This window comes from Chelonia mydas, chromosome 10 (assembly GCF_015237465.2).
Source record: "Chelonia mydas isolate rCheMyd1 chromosome 10, rCheMyd1.pri.v2, whole genome shotgun sequence".
NCBI classification, from domain to species: Eukaryota; Metazoa; Chordata; order Testudines; family Cheloniidae; genus Chelonia; species Chelonia mydas.
Window position 1 is genome coordinate 32,409,518 of NC_051250.2, and position 17,933 is coordinate 32,427,450.

Here is a 17,933-nt window from a genome sequence, read left to right on the forward strand (position 1 = left end):
TTTACACCCAGCGCAACTGGTCGGCTGCACTGGGGTTATGGCTGCCCTGCCTCACCCAGCTCCGATCAGCAAATCTGCTGGCCCACTGTCCGTAGCTCAGTGGGCTGCATTGTTATTTTGGTTTCTGCACAAAACAGTCACATTCCAGTTCTTCCCTGTAGGCTGTGTCTAGATGGCACCATGGTAAAAACGCCTCTGTCCTGGATATATCCCCATTGCTGGAGATTTCCTGACCAACATAGTGAAGTCAAGAGCTAAGAGATCACATGTGCTTAGTCCACGGAGTGTAGGTCACAGCAGTCTGGGAATTCAGCATGGAAGAGAGCTAACGCCTATGAGTTGCCACCATACCCTCCCCACCCCCTTCCCACTTGTTTGTCTGTGCCATGTGTTATGTCTGGTCTTTAGACCATTAGCTCTTTGGGGCAGGGACTCTTACTTGCCACCTGTAGGTACAATGGAGTCCTGATCAGCTGGGCCTATAGGTGTCAAGCTGTCTGGAGTGGCCCAAGAAGGTGAGTGCCAACCTCAGGGCAGTCTGTTAGAAACCAGGGCACAAACCCCAAATTGGCTGTGAGTTCTTGTGACACAGTGCACCCAGCCCTTTGAGGCCCCTTGTTGGAGGCCCTACAGTCCTACCACACACCGCCCCAGGAAGAAGCAGCGAAGGTCCTCCAAGCCTGCCCAAAAAGGCTGCACAGAAGCAGCCAATCAGAGCACAGCAGGCTCAGTTAAAAGAAGCTATAGGGGCTAAGTAGGGCAGTCCCTGGCTGGGACCAGATGAGGAGGGGTGGAGGCGGCTGATATTCATATACAAATACCTCTGATGGCAAAGGAGGCATGTTATTAGCACAATCAGTATCAGAGTTGTCACGCCATAAACAATAATGGTGCATTTAACATCTTTGAGTCAGCAGTATAGTTTGTCCCCTCACTACAAAGAAAATGTATTTTTACCAAAGGGTAATTAACATGCATTAGCTATCCCACTGTAAAAACATAGTGGACACAGGGTATTTTAATTTCACTAAAAGACAAACTATACCTCCTGCTCACCAATGCAAAGGTGTAACACAATCATTTATTTTAAAAAATCCCTGATTTCGGCAGTACAAAACAGTAAACTTGTCAGAATGAAAAACATCTCTTCAATGTATCATAGCAAAATATGTAACGTACATAAAAGGCTATAAATGTCAGATATGGATTTAGAAATATAAACAATTCAGTAGAAAAATCACCATCTATGTATGCAACAAGTGAAGTAACAGATGAATAAAGCATGTTGTTCAGTGTCTGCAGGATGGGGGATTGGTTATACAAATAAGTATTTTTCATAAATTTTCAGTTAAAAGGGGGAGGAGGGGGCAGAATCACATGCTAGTGGCAGTCCAAAATAGTACTGAATATTATAGGAATGTACAAACGTTTTAGGTATATTGATTTTAGGATGCAGATTTTTTGAGAAAGAAAAGGAGTACTTGTGGCACCTTAGAGACTAACCAATTTATTTGAGCATAAGCTTTCGTGAGCTACAGCTCACTTCATCGGATGCATACTGTGGAAAGTGTAGAAGATCTTTTTATATACACACAAAGCATGAAAAAATACCTCCTCCCACCCCACTCTCCTGCTGGTAATACGCTTTTCACAGTATGCATCCGATGAAGTGAGCTGTAGCTCACGAAAGCTTAGAGACTAACCAATTTATTTGAGCATAAGCTTTCGTGAGCTACAGCTCACTTCATCGGATGCATACTGTGAAAAGCGTATTACCAGCAGGAGAGTGGGGTGGGAGGAGGTATTTTTTCATGCTTTGTGTGTATATAAAAAGATCTTCTACACTTTCCACAGTATGCATCCGATGAAGTGAGCTGTAGCTCACGAAAGCTTATGCTCAAATAAATTGGTTAGTCTCTAAGGTGCCACAAGTACTCCTTTTCTTTTTGCGAATACAGACTAACACTGCTGCTACTCTGAAACCTGTCTTTGAGAAAGGTAACAGCAGAAGTATGTTGCTGGTGCACCACCCACGACTCCGACACAAGAAAGCAAATAAAAAATATGTGTGTGCGTGTCTATATTTTTCAATTTCATAACTTTTGGTGCACAACCCATGACTTTTGAATTCTTGCGGCCGGCCGTCTATCTCAGGGTTATCCATCTGTGTAAGAACGACAGTGGAGTCTGCCTACAGACTAGCAGCCACAGAACCCCATGAGCCAGGCTTGTCCAGGTGTGTGGGCTCGCAGCGAGTGATAAGGGCAGTCAGGTGATCTCAGTCTCACCAGGCATCTAAACAACAGCTGGACTAACCCGGCCCGAGAGCCTGGCCTGACCTTCACCCCGTGCGCTCCCTTTGCCCCTCCCCCGGCCGCCACCTGGCTGAGTCTGACCCGCTCCCGCACAGGCTCCGCCCATCCCCCCTCCTCCCCTCGGATTGGCCCCGCGCCGCTAGCCGCAGGGACGCCGCTGTCATCCCAAGTGAGGGCAGAGCGGGGCCCCAGCTTCAACGGATGTTACTGCGCATGCACAGCTTTCCAGTGCGCATGCTCAGTCACAGCAAGGCAGTACAACGGAGCGGATTGTCTTGCTACCTCCCGCCGCTGGTCTGTCAGGGGCCTCTCGCGCTGCCGCCTTGCTATCCGGTAGGTGGCGCGTGCGGCGAGGGGGGCCGGGTGGTTCCGACAACGGGGCGGCAGTGCCCCCTCGTCTGGGTGTCTGCGCCGCGCTCCCTCAACAGGGTTGGGGCAGTAGGGACTTGGGCGCTTCCCACAGGGTGGCTCCACTCCCCGCGCGGGGCATGCCGGGGTCTGTAGTCCGGCCGGGCCTCGCGCTCCGGGGAGAGCCGGGAGAGGGGAGGGGTCGAGAACTACAACTCCCAGCGGCCGCCGCTACGCAACCAACCTGCTCCTGTGAGGCAGCAAGCCTTCGAGGGGCCCGGGGCCCGGCCCATGGCGGGGAGTCTCTGGGCGCCGCTCGGCAGCCAGAGCCGGGCTGGGGGGCGCCCCCGGGGGGCTGTGGACTCCAGAGCGTTGCGGCACCACCTGGCGGCTCGCTGTGGAGCCGGCACTGTCCGGATCCGCGTCTCCCTGGAGCTGGAGCTGCGCCCCCTGCCCCGGGCACAAGTCTGGGGCAAACTGCAGGGGCCGGGGCGGCTGGCGAGCCTGGGGCATGAGAGGAGCCGCTAGTCGGGTTGAGCTGTCTGGAGGATGTTGTTGGGGTGTGTCTGCGGGGCAGGATCCCCCCCGCTGTGTCTCTGTTTACTTTCCTGTAAGGAACTGGTGAAAATCATCTGGGCTGCTGCGTGCCCTGTTAGCCCAATCCCTAAACCATGACCTGGGGGGAAACGTTATGCAGGTCTTGCAGGCTCCTATCTTGTGAGGCAAAGCAAAGGTCAGGCTCCCAGCCACACACCCCACTTGTGAAACGCAGCCATAAAAATACTTTTTGCTTGTAGAGCTCCTTCAGTGTGAGCAGCATAAAGCGGTTTAGAAAAGTGGAAAATCATAAATAGGTGGAAACTGAGATCAAGTGTAAGGCCTTGGTGGTGCATGAACATTGTCTCATTTTAACAGGACTGGTATAGAATCATAGAAGGTTAGGGTTGGGAGGGAGCTCAGGAGGTCATCTAGTTCAACCCCCTGCTTGAAGCAGGACCAATCCCCAATTTTTTCCCCAGATCCCTAAATGGCCCCCTCAAGGATTGACTGTGGGGCAACTTCCTGGTGTGGATCCGGTATCGGAGTGCATGTACCAGTATAGAATTACATTCACGCTTGGGCTTGTACTGGGATAACTAAATTGGTTTAAAAAAACTATACCCCTAACCAAAATAGTTACCCTGGTACAAAATCTCTGTGTAGAGCAGGCCTTAGTGACTTGCCCAGGGTCACCGAATGAGGCAGTGATATAGTCAGAAATGCTGTGCCAGAAGTCCTGATTTCCTGTCCTGTACACTAACAGCCGTCCTTAATTTTTAGCAAAATAGCTACTATATTTTCCATTCTGTCCATACACTCAATTCCAGATTTTTGGATTTTCATTATATTAAAAGATGTGCCTTGGATTGTCTCCCAAATATCTTGGATTGTAGTTTTCAGATATTTCCTGGTATGACTCATATGAAGGAAAGTAGGTACAAAATGTTGTAAGTGTTGGTTTCATGGGTATGAGACCTTTGATTAGAGATTTATATTATTACTGAGTTTGAAAGTGGTTTCATAAGTACAGTTTTTTTTCATGCACTAGTAAAGAATTCCACTAAACTTTTCATGAGTGCTTTGTAAATTGTAGCATTCCATGTCATGACAAAAATGGTTCACTTTTAACAGATGACAGACTTGGTTAAATGTGGTAATGTTTTCTTTGGTACACTTTTAAAACTTTATTTTAACTCTCATACAAGGTTTAAAAAAACCCTTCTTTATAATAGAAGTTATTCTGAGGCACTCATAACTCATTCAGAGGCACTTTGTGAACACTTCGAACATCAAGATGTTCAATTCCCCTTTGGCATCCTTTGGGCCTAATATGCCAAAATATTTGGAGTTCCACTTTGACATGGCATTGCTCTGAGCTCACCTTTATGTATTTACAAAGAAGGCCTTCCCCCTTTTCAAGTAAACCTGAGTGAGCTGGGGTAGGAAATGACTGTTTGGGGAGAAAGTGGTGATTAGTTATTGTTAACTTGTAAACAACTGGTGATGTGCTCTTCCCTTATATAAGATCCTGCTCTAAAGGTCTTTCAGTCAAAAATCTGTCATTGAGAAGACTGCAGGCCCCTATAGACACAGAGACAGGATTAAAATGACTTATTTTTTTCCACTTAGGTATCATGTAAGAAGTGAATCTTTAGGAGGGGTTTGAAACCAGAGAGGGGCTGGGGAGTGGTAAATGTGGTAATGGCACTGAGTGAGAGGAAATGAGTGGAGTCCTGCGATAGTCATCAATGGAGGAAGGAAGTGGGTGAAGTTCATGCATATAAACTAGTTCAGAGACTATAGGCCAGAGCACAGTTCTGAAGGACTTAAAGTGAGAACAAGAGTTTAAACTTGATGTGGTGGATAATGGGGGAAAGAAAGGGAAGGAATTCAAAGATGGGCATGACATCGTCTGAATAATTCTAGCAGGTGCATTTTGGAAACACAAGAGTAGTGATGTGAGTATTGGGGAGACAGGAGGAGGAAGTTGTAATTAGTGGTGCCTGTTCCTTTTTAAAGTTGAGGAGGGGGTCTTTCAGCCATGTTACTAACCCTGCACGTCCATGGCACTGGTAATTTCCAGAGCACACCTTTTAATTCTTTTACCCTGTCATATTGCAATGTGTGTGGCATAGGCAAATGCAGTTGTCTCATTTGTATTTAAAATGGAGGGTAATGTCAAATCTATATTAATTGCCTCTGATGTCAGTGCAGCTTCACACAGTTGGAAGCCTGAAAGGGGGCGGGGGGCGAAGGGCCTTTTTTCTTTGATAGTAGAAAACTCAAAGGAAGGCATGAGTTTGAATCAGTTTGGGAAGTAGAACAGAATGAGTGTGTCTGCTGTTAAATTCCTCAAGCTTCTGTTCTAACCTATTGGTGATCCTTACTGGGTACTTTAGAAAGCAAAAAGCACTGAGGAACTTTATTATGTAAAAACTGATTTTTTGTTGTTGTTGGTCCATGTAGAAAATACTGTTAAAAGCGGTGACTAATGCACAGCTCTTCCCACTCTGGGGATGATTTGGTTTTGGAAGGAGATACGAGATACACACAGTCCTTTAGCATGTGCTCTGATCCAGAGATATTTGGTTGGAATATATGTAGCAAAGAGGTTGCAACTGGACCCTTTTGGAGAAGTTCCTTTATGCCCTCTTAAAAGGCCTATATTAGAGTTATATAATAGAGAGGTCCCCACTCTGAACTCTAGGGTACAGATGTGGGGACCTGCATGAAAACCTCCTAAGCTTACTTTTACCAGCTTAGGTTAAAACTTCCCCAAGGTACAAACTATTTTACCCTTGGACTTCCACTGCTGCCACCAAACGTTTAACCGGTTACTGGGAAAGAGTTGTTTGGAAACGTCTTTCCCCAAAAAATCCTCCCAACCCTTACACCCCACTTCCTGGGGAAGGTTTGGTAAAAATCCTCACCAGTTTGCATAGGTGACCACAGACCCAAACCCTTGGATCTTAAGAACAATGAAAAAGCATTCAGTTTCTGAAAAGAAGAATTTTAATAGAAGTAAAAAGAATCACCTCTGTAAAATCAGGATGGCAAATACCTTACAGGGTAATTAGATTCAAAACATAGAGAATCCCTCTAGGCAAAACCTTAGGTTACAAAAAGACAGGAATATCCATTCCTTTCAGCACAACTTATTTCCTCAGCCATTTAAAGAAATCATAATCTAACACACATCTAGCTAGATTACTTACTAAGTTCTAAGACTCCATTCCTGTTCTGTCCCCGACAAAAGCATTACACAGACAGACCAAGACCATTTGTTTCTCCCTCCTCCCAGCTTTTGAAAGTATTTTGTCTCCTCATTGGTCATTTTGGTCAGGTGCCAGCGAGGTTCTCCTAGCTTCTTAACCCTTTACAGGTGAAAGGGTTTTTCCTCTGGCCAGGAGGGATTTTAAAGGTGTTTACCCTTCCCTTTATATTTATGACAGGCTATAATATAGATAATTGCTATAATCTGAAAGAGAGTGTGTTGGGCTCTAAAGGAGTTTATTAAAATCTAATCTTTAAATGATTTTTGTAGGACCTAGAACAAAACAGAGTTTTGTCCTCCTCTGGAAGTGATGTCAGCAGGGTTCTGTGAACATAATGTCTGATGTGGCTGAACAAAGTTTGAGTTTGAGATTGTGAGGCACTCTATTAGTTATTAAATACAAACAGGCATCTTAAGTTTAGTGTAGTGTAATGTTTGCCAAGTGCGAATAGGACAAAATGGCAGCCTGATAACATGGTGATTAGAATGAAATCATTAGAATGGGGGGTGCATGCAGCAGTGGCAGAATTTACATTTTCAAGCTTCTAAACTTGCATACTAAACTGCTGGGTAAAAAACAAACCACGTACTTGCGGGTGCACTGCTTCCCTAGACTGAACGTGGCTGGGTGGTTGGTTGGATGGTTTTGTTTTTGTGACTGAGCTGATTCTGTTGTTCTAATCCCCTCCCCACACAACCTTTAATCATCTCTCCTAACTTAACTGCATAGGAGGCTTGGACAGGATGTCCTGCTTGCACCCAAGGTGAGGAAGGGTGGTGAAAAGGTAATGGAAGCAAGCCTTGTGTTGCAGCTCTTAGGTAGTAAGATGATATCTCTGTATCTGTGACATCATAGAGGAAAGCTTTAAATCTAGTTCTCTTCCATCCCCCCCTCATGGCGGAAATGATATTTTATGTGAAACATACCTATTGTATCAATTCCTTTTTTTAATAGGCAAAAGGTTGATTAAGGGCCTGACCCAGCAGCTTTTATGCAGGCAAAGCTCACTAAAATAAAGCTGATTGTAGGATCAGGCCCTTGAGCGCTCTTATTTTCAGAGAGCAAGTGTGTCAACTTCTATCTTTTGATGCGATATTTACATTGTTCTTCTTGTGCTTTGATTTCTGACAGAAGTAATTTGTGATCATGTGCAAACCAGAAAGAAAGCAACTTGATTTTCATAAGTTATGTTCCCTTAAATGCAGAACAAAGCATAGGCCTTTTTCAGCTATTAAAATGAACCAATATAGTGTAGTTGCCATGATGGACCAGACATTGTTTTAGAAGAGAGACAAGGTGGGTGAGGTAATATCTTATTGGACCAGTTTCTGTTGGTAAGAGAAACTTTACACTTCTTTGGGTCTGGGAATGGTACTTAGAGTGTCACAGCTAAATACAAGGGTGGAACAGATTGTTTAGCATAAGTAGTTAACACATGTTACAATGGAGTATTCAAGGGTAAGTGGCTACAACAGCACTGTATACATACGTCATTTTATTACTAGTACAGAGAGTCCCCTGGTGGAGGGTTTAGAGAGCACCATGTGCTCTCTCAACATAAAATTATGATGATGGAAACACTTGGCTGCTGTGCTATGGTGTCATTTTGGGGAAACATTCTCTATAGATATTATTGAATTTTAGGTGTGGTTTTTATACTGGTGAAAGATGCCTGTCTGACAGGCTTGGACTGAAAGCCTGTGTTTAATCTCAAGCCAGATGTAGCATGGGCAGTGAGTGATGAGACAAACTTCCTCCATGCTCCAAACCTGACCTGAAGGCACCTATTCTAGGACTAGATCTACATTAGATCTATATTGAAAGGGGTTTACTGGTGTAGCTATACTGGCAACCCCTTCTAGTGGAGATATAGCCTATACCGGCAAAAGAGTGCTTTTGCTGGTATAGTTTACACCAGTTTTATGAACAAAGTAAACTATACTGGCAAAAGCATTTTGTTGCTAGTATAACTGTGTCTACACTAGGGATTTTTGCCAGAATAAAAATGTCATATAGTAATGTCAGATAGTGGTGTGATTTTTTTTATCAGCAAAAGCTTCTCGTGTGAACCTGGCCTAGGTGTGAGAAGGTAGCTTGGTCTTTGTGACTAATTCAGTCCTTTTTCTCTGTTAGAGAGAGTCAGAAATGCCGTTGTGTTGATATTTTTGTAACATGTACACCTGGCTGCTGGGAACTGGATTGTTCACACAGGCAGCCTTCCAGGATAAATATGGTCACAGTCATTGGTCATCGCCAGTCTTGGCTGGATTTGAGCCTGTGATGTGCTCACTAACATTAAGAATATAATGAATATGTTTGGAAAGGGTGCGAGCTGTGTGTATGTCCTGTAAAATGCCATCATTCAGGAGTCATCTCTGCAAGGTGAGTTTTCAAATAGAACTAGGCAGATGGGCTTTTTCCACTGAAACTGAGTCACAATTATCCATCAGTCTCTAAGTGGATGCATCTCACACAAACAGTTTAGTGAGGGGGTGTATGCTGGTGGACCTCAGTCTTCCTGCCTTCATTGTTTCTCTAACTTAATTACCATCAGACTCTCCGGATAAATTAGATCAGATTTTCGCCCCCCAAAAAAGTGGTTTGAGGCCTAAATAGTTATTGCGTGAGAAGTAGAGTCCTCCAGATGGGGTGTGAAGAATAGCTGAATATTAATTACATTAAACCTAAACCACCATCACTCAGAAATCCCCTGTGTTCCCTCCAAAAGCCATGCAGCTGGAATGGCTGAAAAGAATGGCCGGAAGAGAAGGTATAATCTGTTAGACAAACGAATAATCTTAAATTCCTGTAGAGAACTATTGAAATATTGATTTTTAATTTAGCTCACAGAATAAAGATTGTTGGGTGGACTGATTTTAGCAAAACTTAACTGTGGCTTAGCACTGGGGGTGGATTCATTGCTTTGTTGTGGGCAGGACTGAGGTTGGCTGCAAAATAATTGCACAAGTAGCAGACCTGCTGTAATTGCTCTCATCCTTTTGTTTTGAAATTGGGAGGCCCTGAGTTGTATTGTCGTGAAGTCTGCCAATATGCCACAGAGCACATTGCATTCTTCTGGTGTGGGTGGTGGGAATAGTTCCTCTTAACCCAATAGCAGTGTCCCTAAAATGGGCCATGATCCATATTTTGAAAGGCAAATATAGGTTATTCTGCCAGAGTGTCTGCATGACATTTAAATGCTGAGACAATTATCCTGTCTTTCCTTCCTTTTAATTTTTCAGGTTCAGGTTCTTGTCATTCAGTGCTTTCTTGATGCCTGAAATTGCAGTTCTTGACAGTGCTTCCTGCCTTTGACTGACAAGGGGTGCTGTTAAAGATTTTCTCAGTCTATCCTGTGATCTTTTTTCTCTTTCCCAATCATCTGTTTGTTCTAAGATGCAGGATTGCAGCAGGGGCATATTGTTTCCCTGGTATTATGGTAAAAAAATCCTCCAGGGATTGTTTGCGTTGTGCTTTTGCAGTTCTGTGTTACCAACAGCACCACTGCTTGGAACACTTTCAGAGTCTGAAGCGATCATCTTTCTCTAACACTGTTGCACCTATCCATATGTATATCATAATACTTTTTTAAAGCCTTGACTGTATCCCTCTAATTCTCAGGTTGCTGTCAGGCTTAGGTTTTCACTGATCTGCCATGCAAGACAAAATTGTGAGGGTTGTAGACAGTCCCACAGTGCATCACAACATTGCATTGTACCATCTCAGCATCTCAGAAACCCTGCAAGTTTTGACCACAGGGATAGAGGAAAATGCTGTCCCATTTTAAGCTAATGGATAAGGATAATTTTGGGAGCCTCCTCCTTTCTATATAACTTCACAATTAGGAAGATCGTGTGAACTAGGGTGAATCCTTTCGATGGCTTTCTTAGTTAGAAACAGCCTGTGTAATTTTTTTAAAAATGTGTGTGTGGGAGAGGGCTTCAGGGATTCTTTTTATGTTCTCTTTGAAACACCTCGTGCTTTGTGATGCAGCTTCTCATAGTGGAGAGCTATTAAGCTTCTTCTGGGAGTCCATCAACTTACTGCACCGCTGATTGGAAGAGGCTTGTTTACCAATGACAAGTGGCACGTACCAGGCTGATCATGCTGTCTCCCATCATTTGTTGCTGGGGCAGTTTGAAGTTAATTTGTATTAGACACAACCAGAGACAGATTAAGATAACATTGTATCAAGAACAAAACGATATTGATCAAGACTCTTGAGGTATTGCAGCCCATGACTTGAAATAACTGCGGCTTTTTATAAAATCTTGAGGCATTGTATATTTTCTCAAAGACTGGGGTTACCAATCGCCATTAAACTAACAAAAGTAGGACAGAGCTTGGAACACAGAGTGCAGTGTTTCTGTTAAGAATCCCCTCTGTTTTTGGATATGCCATGTTGTTTAGCCAACCAAACTAAAAACCTTCCTACGCAAGAAAGCGCTATAAATGTTCCACTACAGGACTAAATTAACCCCTTTGAGAATAAATTATTTGATGAGATGCTACATCCATTTGTGTCACATTTGCAGTACACATTTTTATATATCACCATCTGTTTAATAGCTGTGAACTCACAAAAACTAAATTCAGAGTTGAAACTTCCAACTGCATCCTTAAGTGAGCCAAATAGGATCATATCTGGCAGCTGATAGCCTGGTTTGTGTATAGTTATTAATCTTTAAAACAAAGTTTGTGCCTTTATTGCTGCCTTATGATTATAAAGAGGAGCTCTCAGTTTAACAGAGCAAGCTTTCTGAAGGCTCAAAATTCTCTCCCTGAAGTTGGAGAGAGCTGCAACTTTTCAGCCATCCTGGTCCTCCAAAAATCTTGCAAAACTCTGCCAGTACTGTGTGAGAAAGCAGGACCTGAGCTGCCTGCCTGTTCTACTAACAAAAAATCAGAGAAGTATTCTCTAAACTGTAGATTCCATTTTCATCCATCTCAAAAGGAGCAGGAAAGAACACAGATTTTTTTTTTTTCCACATCTATGTGGTGCCATTGATTATGATGGTGTAAGTTAAGGATGGAGTAGGATTCCTTGACTCTGAATTTATTGGCGTATGGGATTTTGAGGCTAATCCTAAATGTTACTTTTAATGTAGGGTGGATGGGAAAGGGAGGCAGAGTGTAAAGGGAAAGTATTTCACTAGATTTTTTTCAATTCCTCTTTGGAATTGCCATCTGAATACATTTTGTCCTTTGGAAGTTGAAAGATTCCTTTGAAACACTCTGCTTCAAAGTATGATTGACATAGGTCGAAATCCTTTAGCAGTTGTTTCAGGCTACACGAATTCATGCAGGTTGGTAAGAGACACTGTAAGATGGATTAGACTGATAGGAGTTCAGTTCTAAACTGGCTAAAGGGGTGCTCTCATTGAAAAGGCAGGAAGAGAGGTTTCCCTGGAAGGGTTTCACAGCCATGGCACTTGGTATCAGTCTCATGAAGGAGTGGCTACTCTTGAAAGCTTTAGAATTAGAAACTTGGTCACCAATAATACATTTACCCTTCCGAAACAGTGATGTTTTAATTTACACTGACAAAAAGGAGAGGAGGGGGAATTGGAATCACCCAAATTTTAGGCGTGGGGAAATCTCTCTCCAAGTCCTCCTGATTTGGCTGGCAGGTGTTCCTTCCACTCCAGATAGATGGTAATGCTTGTACTCAGGTAAACCCTTATAAATGTTCCCTTTGTCAGGTGAGGGGAGGCAGAACTAGAATGGGTAACTTTGTCTAACACCCACCAGGAAGCTGCATTTCTCTGTGTAGGAAAGCTTTATTCAACCTTGACTAAGAAATGGATAATATGTTTCTCTCCTACAGGATCTCTTGTGATGAAGGTCCTTATTACTAACTTAATTACAGATAGGGGATTAGTACTCCTGATTTCTTCCTTGGTGGTGACAGTTGGCATCCTTATTGAAGAGGGCCTTAGCAGACTCCACCAGGTTCCCAATTTTGTCAAATTATTGACAAATGAATCAGTGCAAGAGTAGAGCTCAAACTATTGTATTCCCAAGGATCTGTCTCAAGTGCTCCAAGCCTAGCTTCCTATAACGCATCCATCATAAGTAGGGCTTCTGTTTTTCAGGGTTTTTTAATTTCATTTTTCAGGGTTTATTTTTAGCAATTTTTGAGTTTTTATGTAGATGTCCAAAATCAGGGTTTTTGGGTGGGCTTTCTTTTTGTACAGTATATGCTGTTATGTGTAATTTCTTTGTAATGTTCCCTAGTGCACTTTAATGTACTACTATTTCAAACAGCACTAGGGAACATTTTCACAGATTTGCCTTCACAATAGGCCTGTCTACACTAGAGAAATGTGCACTGGTGGACCTGTGTAATAATTTTGATCAGTGTCATTTTGGAGGGGAGAAGGGGACAGGGATAGAGGCAAAGCTTTGTCTCTCTGTGATTCAGTCACTCCAGATTACCAGCTGGGGTCTTTGAAATGCTGCGGCTGGAAGGTGATGTTAGTCCAACATCGTGTAGGGCTTGTTGTAGGATATCCCTGACTTGAATGGGATTCAAAAGAGGTTATAATCAAAAATCTGCATCCTTTTGCAATCAGAAAATATTTCTCTTATGAATTTTGGTGCCTGTGGAAGTGTCACACAGATAAAGGGGAAGTAACATGGTCTAGTGGTACAGGCATGGGACTGGAGGTCGGGAGAGCTGAGTTTAGTCCTGACTCTCCCACCTGCTCATTGTATGATCTTAGGTAAGTCACTTAACCTTCCTTAAGAACATAAAACAGCCATACTGGGTCAAACCAAAGGTCTGTCTAGCCCAGTATCTTGTCTTCCGACAGTGACCAGTCCCAGGTGCTTCAGAGGGAATGAACAGAACAGGTAATCATCAATTGATACATCCATCCCTCCTCTGTTTCCCCACAGTAAAATGGGAATAATACTTGCCTTCCCTTGTAAGGTACTTTGAGATCTTTGGGTGAACGTTATTTGTTGCTGTAGCAGACTTGGCTTAGTCTAGTGCAGGTAAGTGCTGCATGAGCTCCCTATCCCAGATCTGTCAGTGAACCTTGAAGTCCTGACTTACATCTCTTCGGTGGCCTGCTTATTGAGCCCCAGTTATGTCAAATGAAGGCGTGGCTTTATGTTAAGTATGTGTTTGTGGGGATCACACATTTTTCAGCTCATCCTGCACTTTCTTTTCTCCTGTTTGATGTATCACTCTACAGAACCAGACCAACCATGTCCAGGTTGTGTCCCTTCTTGGCATCTGCCAAGTGGCTGCCTGGAGGTCTGGGTAGGGTCTTGAGGCCTCAGTGGCTTTTGTCTCACCTGTAGAGGTGACCTGCTGCTCTAGCCCTGCCTGGTAAGGGAGACAGCACAGTTAGGAGCAGGGAGAAGGAAGTGGCCTAACCGATAAGTTGTCCTCTCCCTGAAAGACTAATTCATGCAAAGGCCAAGAGCCCTCTGTGACACTCTGTACCTTGGGGGAACACCCAGCACCCCCATGTTCATCCTTGTAAAATGATTGTGTGGTATCCAATGCAAAGTTTGTTCCGTCGGGGGTCTTTGGAAGGCTCATGATGTACCGAGCATTGTTGTTATAGTGTTGTTATAGTAATGTTAACTATATACATGAAATTATAACCTTTATGAGGCTGAAAAATGTATCCTCATGGCTTAAAGCAAGCCCAGACAAAAACTCTCCAGAAGCAGAGGGGCAGTTCACACCTCAACAGGGCATGGATGGGACAAACCAAGCCCAGCCTCACAGGAACAATAGACGCTGGCCTAGGCAGCAACAGAAGAATCTGTTAGACTCTCGAGGGAGGCACCCCCCTTCCTTTGGTCAGTTTGGAACTGCGATGAGGTAATGCTCACCTGACTCTGAAGGGGTGGGGAGCAAAGCCAAGAGAGAAGAAAGGACATGATGAAAAAGGAGAGACATTTGCTATGCTCTCCGTCTCTCTTCCACCTACATCTACAGACCCCACGCCAAGTGACTGAAGTGCAGATGAAAGGGGAGATCCTTTCTGAAGAGCAACCAGCCAGCCTGTGGTGAGAAGCATCTAAGTTTGTAAGGACATTGAAAGTGTTAAGGTCAGCTTAGAATGCGTTTTGCTTTTACTTCATTTGACTAAGTCTGACTTATGCTTTGACTTATAATCACTTAAAATCTATTTGTTTGTTCTACCTGAAGCAGTGCATTTGGATTGAAGCGTGTCAGAGACTCCCCTTGGGATAACAAGCCTGGTACATATCAATTTCTTTGTTAAATTGATGAACTCATATAAGCTTGCAGCATCCAGTGGGCATAACTGGACACTGTAAGACGGAGATCCCTAGGGTTGTGTCTGGAACCGGAGATATTGGCTAGTGTCATTCGTTTGCAAGTACCTGGGAGCAGCTTACATGCCAGAGGCTGTGCGTGAACAGCCTGGGAGTGGGGGTTCTCACAGCAGAGCAGAGTAAGGCTGGCTCCCAGAGTCAAGGATTGGAGTGACCTAGCAGATCACTGGCCCAGATAACACCAGAGGGGAATGTCATAACCTCTTTCCTTCCTAACCACAGAAGGATGAGTAGTGAGTTGGTGGGGATGAGAAGAACGCTGAGTTGGGGGTGGTGAACTGGCAGAGAAGAGGGGCATGAGGGGAAGGCAAAGGGCCTAGTACTTCCCATACACATACATGTGAAATTCTAACATGTGAACAAGAAAGTGTCTCCTCCAGAATGGAACTAGAGCCTTGTTTTGTGATGTAACCGAACCTTCCCTAGTGGCTACACTGAGCACTTCCCCAGCACTTGTGAGCGAAACTGGGTTCCGGCTTCCAGAGGTGAAAGTTTGGTGCTCTCGCTACTGCTCCCTTAGAGCCATCTCCCCAAACACATATCAGCTTAGCTGGGGAGTTCTGTTAGCTTCTGTGTTATGCAACAGTGCCTATGTGTGCTCCTGGTGTGTATGAACACATGTGTAGTGATATGTCTAGCACCCAGAAATGTGCAGGGGTAAGGCACACCACAAGCTGGCAGAGTAGACTTAGCGATAGGCACCCCTAACATTTTTCAGGGTATTAGAATGAGTTACCCCATGTGTGATCTGGGATCTTCCCAGTGTGTCCCTGTGTTAATCCTGAGCTAAATTTTGAGGGGGCTTAGTGAGGAGCAAAATACAATGTGACTGCTAGCACCAAAGTGTTAAAAGGAACTAAATCCCTGTTCTGGCAAGGAGCTGCTAGAAGTATGGGTCATGCCAGTGCCTCTGCATTTAAGAATAAGCCTGCACCATCTGTTGTGTTCCATACCTCGTGAATGCAGGAAGATCTAATTACATCCTGTGAGCAGTAAGTAGTGTTTGATGCAGCACACAAGCCAGCAGTACAGCAAGTGCAAAGTTCTTCACTTAGGAAGGAAAAATCAAATTCACAGCTACAAAATGGGGAATAACTGTCCAGGTGGTAGTACTGCTGAAAAGGATCTGGAGGTTATAGTGGTTCACAAATTGAATGTGAGTCAACAATATGAGGCAGTTGTGAAAAAAGCTAATACTGTGCTGGCTGAATGGAAGACAGGAGAGGCAATTGTACTGCTCTTCTTGGCACTGGTGAGGCCTCAGCTGGAGTACTGTGTCCAATTCTGGTTGCCACACTTCAGGAAAGATGTGGATAAATTGGAGAGAGTCCAGAGGAGAGCAACAAAAAGGAGGATATAAGGTTTAGAAAACCTGACCTATGAGGAAAGGTTAAATAAAAAAAAATTGGAGATGATTAGCCTTGAGAAAAGAAGACTGAAGGGGACCCCATAGCAATCAGTCTTCAAATATGTTACAACACTGGCAGACCAAATGCCAGCTCTTGCCTAAGCCCTTTGGGCATTAGCTAAGAGCTGATGGTGTCACAGTTGGAGACCAGACCAGGTTGCCTGTGTGTTCATTTTGCTCAAAATAGATATTAGTCTTATAAGAATGTATTTAGAGTCTATGAAATGCTTGTATTTTGCTGTGTGCATTAATCTCACTTATAATAGCTACATCCCCTGTTATAAGGCAATAGTTACAGAGCAAACACTTAACTATCAACCCCCACATTCAAGAGAGAGACATTACTCAGTGTGAAACACGGGAGGTGTTACCTCCTGCCCAGCAAAAGAAGGCCCATAGACACCAGACAAACCATTGTGGAACATCAAAGGACAAAAGACCTTGTTGATTGCTTCCCCCCATACCCGCATGAAGAGGAGATGTGCACATGAACTTGTCCATCTTGAATTCTGGGGGGAAAGGAATAAAAATCCATGACAAGAAACCTCATCTTTTTGGCTGTTTGACGAAAGACACTAAACTGAAACCAGAGATCCTCAGGGGATGCCTCCTGCGGCTGCCCTGAGAGACACTTTGAACTGACAGATCACTACAACTCTGTCACTCTTAGGATTTAGATGATAACTTATTTGTGTGTATATGTTTGCTTGCTTTAATCGGTAAATAACTGTCTTATTTCTTTTTCCTAGTGAATAAACCTATGGATAGTTTATTACAGGATTGGCTACAAACGTTGTCTTTGGCATAAGATCTAGGGTACCAACTGATTTGGGGGGTAAGTGACTGGAAGCCACCTGAGTGTGTGGTGGTTTTTTTTTTTGGGGGGGGGGAGGGAGTAAGTGACCATTTATCACTAAGTCCAGTTTGTCTGGGTGGCAGGATAAACTGGAGAGTCTCAGGGTACTGTCTGTGACTCCATGGTAAGACTGTTATAGTGATCCAGGAGTTCATGTTTGTTATTGGCTTGGTGAAATCTAATTATAGAACATAACACCAGCTTGGGGTGTCTGCCCTGTTACTGACAAATTGCCCTGAGGTAGGCACTCATGGTCGTGAGCCGCTCCAGACAGTGTGACATGTTAAAGTCTGTTTTAAAGAGGACAATGTTCAATTATTTTCCATGTCCACTGAAGGTAAAACAAGAAATAAAGGGCTTAATCTGCAGCAGGAGAGGTCTAGGTTAGATATTAGGGAAAACTTTCTAGCTATAAGGATAGTTGAGCTCTGGAATAAGCTTCCAAAGGAGGTTGTGGAATCACCATTATTTGAAGGTTTCTAAGAACAGGTTGGACAAACCTGTCAAGGATGGTCTAGATTACTTGGTCCTGCCTCAACACAGGGGACTGGATTAGGTGACTCTTGAGGTCCCTTCCAGCCTTACATTTCTATGATTCTATAAGCTCCCTTCTGTGGAGATATCTTTAGCAGGGTCTGTGTGTCACCTTTTCACTTAGCACTATCTCATGGCCCACAACTCATTAAGTTGATCTTCCTGAGTGGGTGCCACGTGGCTTTCAGCTTCTGGTTCACCCTTTTTCCCCCCATCTTTATCTTCCTGGTAGACAACTCCATAAAAACAATGCAGCATCTGGTGAGAAGCAAGCAACCTCCTCCAAGGCTGCAGGGTCCGCTTAATTGGGATTCAGTTTCTCTATCTTAGGGCAT

At 44.0% G+C, this 17,933-nt stretch overlaps 1 protein-coding gene across 9 annotated transcripts in view; it reads left to right on the forward strand.

Moving 5' to 3' along the window:
• The first annotated feature begins 2,289 nt into the window (after nt 1–2,289).
• CDIP1 (cell death inducing p53 target 1) overlaps nt 2,290–17,933 on the forward strand; it is a 36,032-nt gene continuing 20,388 nt past the window's right edge. The window contains exons 1-2 of one of the 9 annotated variants that reach the window (XM_043524632.1): nt 2,464–2,648; nt 16,958–17,043. The gene's annotated coding sequence lies outside the window, so the exon portion shown is untranslated. Of the gene's footprint in view, nt 2,649–2,898; nt 3,274–4,933; nt 5,162–14,137; nt 14,552–16,957; nt 17,044–17,933 lie in introns of those variants that run through there. The other 8 variants (XM_043524638.1, XM_043524634.1, XM_043524641.1 and 5 more) reach the window with 8 other exon arrangements.